Below are 7,381 nucleotides of genomic sequence, written 5' to 3'. Positions count from 1 at the left end.
ACATTTCATCCAAGCCCTAAGCTGTAGTCTAAAAAGCCACCAGCGTGACAGAGACGGTCTGTACCAGAATCCTACAATCGGCCTTATTTCACTCAAGTGCAGCCTACAGATTGTCTTGCCGAGTTTGTGCAGATGCTCCACAAGCACAAAGCTACAGCAGAAGGTGAGACGAGGAAAGAATTTCAGCTCTCTACCCCAACAGCCCCCAACAGCGAAGACCCTGTGTCTGATGCAGACCACAGATGTGACATCCCTCTCCATGAAAAAACAAACAAAACCAACACAGATCAGAACTTGACGCTGGAGCCACTTTACCCAGCTACCTCCTGCGGTTATTCCCTAACACGACTATACTTCCGTTCAAGAGTTGCAGTCCCCGTCTACCGTGGCGAAGCTCGCAGCGGTTCCCAAAGGCACTTCTGACCTTACGCTCTTTTTTACCTTGCTCGGTGCACCTGCACAGACAGACGTAGGCGCTGAGTGTCTCAGGACAGAACATACACGCAGCCTTCCCAGCACAGGGAGACAGTGGTGAGCAAGGCACTCCCAGCACACCACACCGCTCGCCTCTCCCAGCACGAATTCCAGAATCCCAGCACGAATTCCAGAATCCCAGCATCACAATGAAGAGAAAGGCCTTCCAGAATCACTGGAGGTCCTCTGGTCCAGCCCCCCTGCTCAGGCAGGGTCACCTACAGCAGGCTGCCCAGGACCGTGTCCAGGCGGCTTTTGCGTATCTCATTCTGAAACATACTTTGACAAAGAGCAACCTGACAAGCCCAACTGCAAATGCATTTGCAACACGTGCAACAGGCCCGGCTTGTTGGTGACTCTCTCCTGCCAATTTAAGGCTTCTCTCCACCACACAAGTCAAGCAATACCACACCAGCAAAGCCTTGTCACCATTAGTTCTCTAAAACTGTATCCGACAGCTTCCTAGGTAGAAGGCACAAAATTAACAGAAGCCTGATTATGTTCGTTTCACTGTCTTAACAAAGCAAACCCCAGGCAGATCAATGCAGGAAAACCAGTTGATGCAGCAGGTGAACAAGAAGCTGTCCTCAGCAGAACAGGGTACGGTACTGTGTGCCCAAACGCCTGTGCCAGCTGCCAGCCAAGACCGATACAACCATCCAGAGGGAGCACCTGAACGACCCCGGTTAGCCATACACCCCACACAGGGCTCAGCATTCCCGACAGAATTAAGTCCCTAATTTTTATCAAACCCCCATCATTTTATCAAACATGATCAGGAAGCAATTATTAGATCTGAAAGACTGACGCCACGCTTCCTTTCTATTGGCAGAAGTTCCAGACCTGGAGTCACGGTTTATTAAGGAAGGGCAGAGAGGGGCGTGAGTAACAAATCTTAAAGATGACAAAAAGGGGAAAACATCAGACTCAGAAGACCAGAGGTTAATGGATCTGGCCGCAATGCCCGTTACTGGGAAACTCGCCTGAGCCACAGCAATGTGCTGGTGCTCCCACTCCTTCCAGGCTTCCTCCGGACGGGACTCCCACGTGGCCTGTGTGCTCCGGATCCGCCACTCATTCCCAGCCAGCAGAAACTCTTCTCCCTCCTGCCTGCAATAGCCTTACTTACACTGGGTTTGGGCTTTTGTCTTGATCAGCACTTGATAAGGGAACTGACTCTGAGCAACTGGATGTGCCCACGCCAGTGCTGCAGATGAGGACAGGGACCATTTCTCAAAGGCAGAGCTGTCTTCTTTTCTTCTCAAGTTTTTAAAAACAATGTGTCTGTGGAGAAAAAAACCAAACAGAACACCTTTGAAAAAAAATCCCAAGTCACAGCTATTAAGTACTACTCCTGTATCGCCAGGCAGAAATGCAGCGGTGCTGCTAAGATGCCTTAATAGAGCAGAGCACCAGCTGGCCAGCAGGCAGTAAGGGGAGAGCAGCCGCTGTCAGGGAGCGCCCACCCCAGACAAGGCTTCTGGGGGTCTTGGTTCACATGGGCCTCATCTCCGGGTCAGATGGAGTCCTAATTCAGACACAACAAGGGGTCTGCGTTCATCGGCACGTGAAAGCAATTCAGCTCTTTGCAGGACTGAACTGGTGCGGGAAACGTTAAATCTTCTGCTCCTGATATCTCCTCGTAGCCAGGCAGCTGCAGCCACGCGGTCACTGAGCCATGAACCGCGTTGGGACAGCAGACATCTAAGTGCCTGAGCTCTTTTCAGGGGAGCTGGAATAAGAAGGAATAATTAGTGCTGGAGTCCCAGCGAAAGCCTGTCTGGAAGGACTGCAAAGAGGGCCGTTTTCAGTTCTGAGCCCCAGAAAGGCCAGGAGGAGAGAGGGAACCTCCTCTTGCAGAAGGAGACGAGGGACTGGGGAAGTGGCCGGGAAGCAAACTGCTCCTGGGCAGGAAGGAATAGCTCTGTGTGGCACTGTCGCTGGGATCCGGCATCGGGAAGCAGAGACAACCAACGCCTGGCAGCAGGGGTCATCTGTACGCTCTACGTTTCAACTCTGTGCTGCATTGCCGGGAGACAAAGGGAAGGAAAGAAGCTGAATTAAGTCACGCACACGAGAGAGACCCAGAATTCTCAGGAAAAAGAGCTACCTCCGTCACATAACTTAGCTGTCAAAATATACGCCGTGCGTTAATAAGCCAGAGAGGTGGCTTTCTGTGAGCTGCCCCAGTGCAAGATGGCAGGTGGTAAAGGCACGGCCCCGTCTCTGGCAGCCTGCGTAGCCAGCCGCGTTGCTGTCGTGCATGTGTGTGGTGCACCCTCAGCCTTGCTACTGGCCTGACCTGCAAACGGGAAAGCAGCAGCCGCATCCAAGGGTCTGGGACAGAGACACCCCCAGGTCTGGGGTGCACCAGGCCGGGCTCCTGCCGCCAGCAAGGACGAAGTCCCGGCTCAGCAGATTTGTAACAACCCTTCGCTACTTGGCAGACACCGGCATCAAGCTTTAAGCTTCGCAGTATTAAGTTCACCAACGCCAAAAAGAAACCTGTTCTGTACCAGTAAGACTACGGATAAGAACTAAATGACTCGTGAGACCCTATGGATTGGTTTCTGCCCGTAGCTTGTTTTCCCCACCAGAAATCAACAACAAAGCTATTTACGAGTGGTTACATGGGAACTGATGAAATTGCAGCAAACAATTTTATTGAAATAACAAGCCTGAGAGTAGCGTTCCACGAGGGGAAGTTCTGATGGGGGATTAAACTGCTCGGTTATCCTCAGACATATTCGCACACTGGGCATATTCTTGCAATACGATCCATGGCTTTATCCAGTGCACTTCCAAAAGGAGAGACGAATTTTATTTCCACCGGTGGAGGTGACCAAGAGCCTCCTTTTCTTGTGGTCCTGAAAAGAAAGAGAAGTATCAAATTGATTTTTTGATTACCAACAGTATTCAGTAGAGGAAAACTTTTTGCAATGTTGGAATTACAAAATCGATGCCAAAGAATTATTTATGGGCTTCTTTGAAGATAGGGTCAAGGCAGAAAACATACAGAAACAAGCTTCCTTTTGCTTTCGTTCCTTACCAGACTGTCCCAAGCATTCTCACTCAGTATTCGCGTGAGCTTTTTGAGCGCCCCCACGCCCTGATTTTAAGAGGCAACTCTCCCCAGACGGTTTTCCAGAAGGAACCGGAAAACACGGCCAGAAACAAGACGTTCTCTTTACTCGTTGTCTGACCCACTCCTGCCTTCTATGGGGAACTAAAGACCGTAAGAGCGTGGTTTCGTAAGGTGGAATGACAGGAGAGCACGCCATCGTTGCAAAGAGTAGCACCCACTTGGCCTTTCCCAGCCCCTCCCTCTTCTGGTTCCAATAGAAAACTGAACCGTGAAGTGGGGAAAACGGTGCCCAGGAGACCAGCAAGCTGGACAGGCTCGCAAAGTCAGAGCAGAACTGTACCGCCAAGTGAGGAAGAGCAAGTGAGGTGGCCAAAAGCTGAATCGCTACCGTTGTTTCTTAATGACTGCAACCTGGCTCTGTTCAGGGGAAGAGTGGGATTCTTTCCCCTTCTCAGACACTTTTTCAAGCATTTCATGAAGAAGTTTAGCACTTTTCTCATTTTGCTCAGCTATTGTCTTAGTCATTTTCTCCACCGCCTCCGGGCCGGAGCCGTGGCGTTTGCCGGGGCCCGTGTGGGGGCAGCCCATGCCGCTGGCGGCGGTGTCCCTACGGCCGGGCCGTGGCTTTGGCCTGTATGGGCGGAGGCGTGGCTTTCGCCGGGGCCTCTGGGCGGCGCAGCCGCCGTGGGCCTGGCCGATGCCGGGGCCGGTGGGGGGCAGCCGATGCCGCTCGGGCTGGTGTCGGGGCCGGTGGCGTTGTTTGTGCCTGTGTTGCGGCTTGGGCAGTCACCTGAGTTGTTTGAGTTTCTGCTGTAGCTTTCCGTGGGGGGGTTGTCTGAATTCCTACTGCAGCTTTCGGTGGCAGGGCTGCCCGAGTTTCTGCTGTCTTTGGCTTTGGCCCCGGGGTCTGAGTAGCAACATCACATGTCACATCATACTCACTCCTGCACCGATATTTAACAATAAACCAGCCCTGCAACACACTCGGGAAAACCGACAACAGGATCACGTACGAATGAAAGTAACCTTCACTCTCGAAACGGCCCGAAGGTTTCTCATCCCGATTCTGTTACTGTCGCTTTGGCATCATCACCGAAGGGCAAAGTCAACTTTCCCCAGGTACGACCAAGAGCGTAATTAGGAAAAGAACCCATCCCGAAAGTGTAATTAGGAAAAGCCTCCATCACGAGATGCCCAAGATAGGCAGGCAGAACCGTTATCCAAGCAATTATTTTATACCTCTGAAGGCAAACCCATGCCAACGTGGCACGCTTAGACCACCGCGTCCAAACACAAACGAGAAACAGGCCATGCAATATATTTGACCGCTTAAACCCCACTGCGTCCATTAACTTCATACAAAGCTCTCTAAAGGCACGATACCAGATTTCACGTAAGACCGACATGCTGTGAACTCTCTGTTCTCCCTGAACAAGCTGGAATTCAAACTATTCAGGCAATCTATCAGAGCTGCGTTCGTGCCCCACGTCGGGCGCCAATAAATCTGTCGTGGTTTTGGCCGAATTGGCCAATGGCCGGCGACAGATGCTCCCCCCCAACCTCTCGTACACGGAGAGGAGGAGGAGAGGTAGAGAGAGATTTACGAGCTTAGGAGAAACTAAACTGCTTTCATGAAATCCTAATAATAAAATCAAAAGGGAAATAATGAAATAGATACAGTCCATACAAAACTGGACGAAGCTCCCAGGATGACGTCACCGCACAAACCTCAAATCTCAAATTCTCCTAATTCCGAGTGTTCCTGCAGGCAGGCAGGTGACGTTACAGAAGGCCTAACATAGCCGTTTAAGACCAAATGCAAGTCTGCCATTCTGATTTGCAGTTCCAGTTCTCAACGTAAGCAGTTTGAGCAAACTCTATGAAACTGCAAGTGTAATCACGGTCTGTAAAGCCTTTAACTGGAAAAATCACTAACTACAGCCCACCTTACGCCATCAGTCCACGTGGGGTTTGAGTTCTCCTTCCTGGAAGATATTCTGGGTTCCTTTGCTCGTAGAGGAGGGCGAACTGATCATCCCGGAGATGCAGAGGGAGCTGCTAGGGGTGCGGTGCGAAGGCTGGGTCTGAGAAAGGACTCAGGAGGAAAAAAGACAAGATCCTGGGAGGGCACGTAGCCAGGACAGCTGACCCAAACTGACCAAAGGGATGTTGCATACCCTCTGCCGTCTGCTCAGCTACAAAAGCTAAGCGAGAGGAGGAGGGCTGGGGGGCATTCCTTATTACAACGCTTGTCGCTGAAAATTACTCTGAGATGTAAAAAGCTCTCCGTCTCCTTCAGCTGCATCACATTCAACAATGTTTATTGACAGTCAAACAACATGCTAACTATGACTCTGGAGAATCCTAGCTGTATGGACGATCGCCCGATGGATGTCCTTCACTTTATCCTGGTGTTGCCGGTGCTGCTTCTGAGGTTGGTGACTTAAGCGCACTATCTTCCACCACCTACAGTTAAAAAAAAGCCTGTTAATGCAATAGTCGTTACCAAACAGACTGACTTCACACTCACACAGATGAAACTGAGGACAGTGAAATGCCGCTTTTCCTTTCAGATCACTGCTGGGTGTAAAGTCAGAAACATACAGTGTACTCTCTGCTACCGATGACAGCCTCTGTGTCTAAGGGACAGAGAAGAGAGTGTTCAGTGTAGGCCATCGCGTGCCCCGTTTCTGGTGTTTCTGTTCCTGACTACGATTTGCCACCACTCCTGGACAAAGTGAGCAGTTTTACAATGCGAGCTGTAGCCACAACTGGCAGAAATCATCCCATTGCAGTACTTCCTGCACTGACGACAAATGCCCACAGGGCGACCCACTCTGCATCTAACAGGGTAAAAGGCAACGATGAGAGAAAAGCTGAAAGTTCCAGTCGGCAACACTTTGTCAAACTGGCCAGCCCTCACATCCGACAGCTCAACCCTGCACTTCAAGGAATCGCTTGGACTGCCTGAGACAACACAGTATATTCTAAATAGCTCCACCTCGTCTTTTCCCGTTCCCTGTGCTGAGCAAGTATTCGTTCCTTCTAGATCCACGTGAAGATACTCGGGGTTTTATGGGGAGAACAAAAGCAGTAACCGTTACTTATTTCCAGGGACTCGGATGGTCGGGATAATTGAATCCACGTGTAAAGACCTTTGCCCAGCCCTCTAAGTTGCAGTGCTAGCCAACAACGGCAGAAGGAAGCAGCCCCTCAACAGCAGTCTCCATAGAATCAGCTTATTTTCTTGCCTCCCGCCTCGTCAAAACTTGCGAAAGCGATATATTATTAGCAACACGCCATGCTTCAAAACTAAAGTCAAGAAATACTAGTCTGCGTAAACTTTCCTTTTATGCTTACAAATCTACGAACAAGAAAGCAGTAAGCAGTTTGTCCTAAATTCAGTGAGGGCCCACAAGCCAAAACCAGGCGCTTACATCTACATCAGTACCCACCAGTTATAACGCAAGCAGAAACACCTTCACTGCGCTGCTACGGGAATGACTGCGGAAGCTTTGTGACCTGCTGCCTTCTTCCCATCCCAAATTTTCCATTGACTCCCATGAGGGATTTGCGTATTCCCAAGTCCAGCCCCGTCTTCTCTACAGTGTTGTCCTAAATCCCGAAGCCGAGACGAGCTGAATAAGTGAATGCATCTAAGGTCTCTTCTTGTTCCTGTCTCTAGTGAGGGACTGGCGGGTGCTGTTGAAACCCAACTGCTTGCTCTCCTGTTTGGATCTCAACAGGTCCCATTTTAGAAACATCCTCAATTTTAGAAACATCCTGCTGAAGAAACAGCACGTTTAGCAGCTATAAAAACGA

The sequence above is a fragment of the Larus michahellis genome, chromosome 3 (genome assembly GCF_964199755.1).
Source record: "Larus michahellis chromosome 3, bLarMic1.1, whole genome shotgun sequence".
Lineage (NCBI taxonomy): Eukaryota > Metazoa > Chordata > Aves > Charadriiformes > Laridae > Larus > Larus michahellis.
This window is presented reverse-complemented; position numbering follows the sequence as displayed.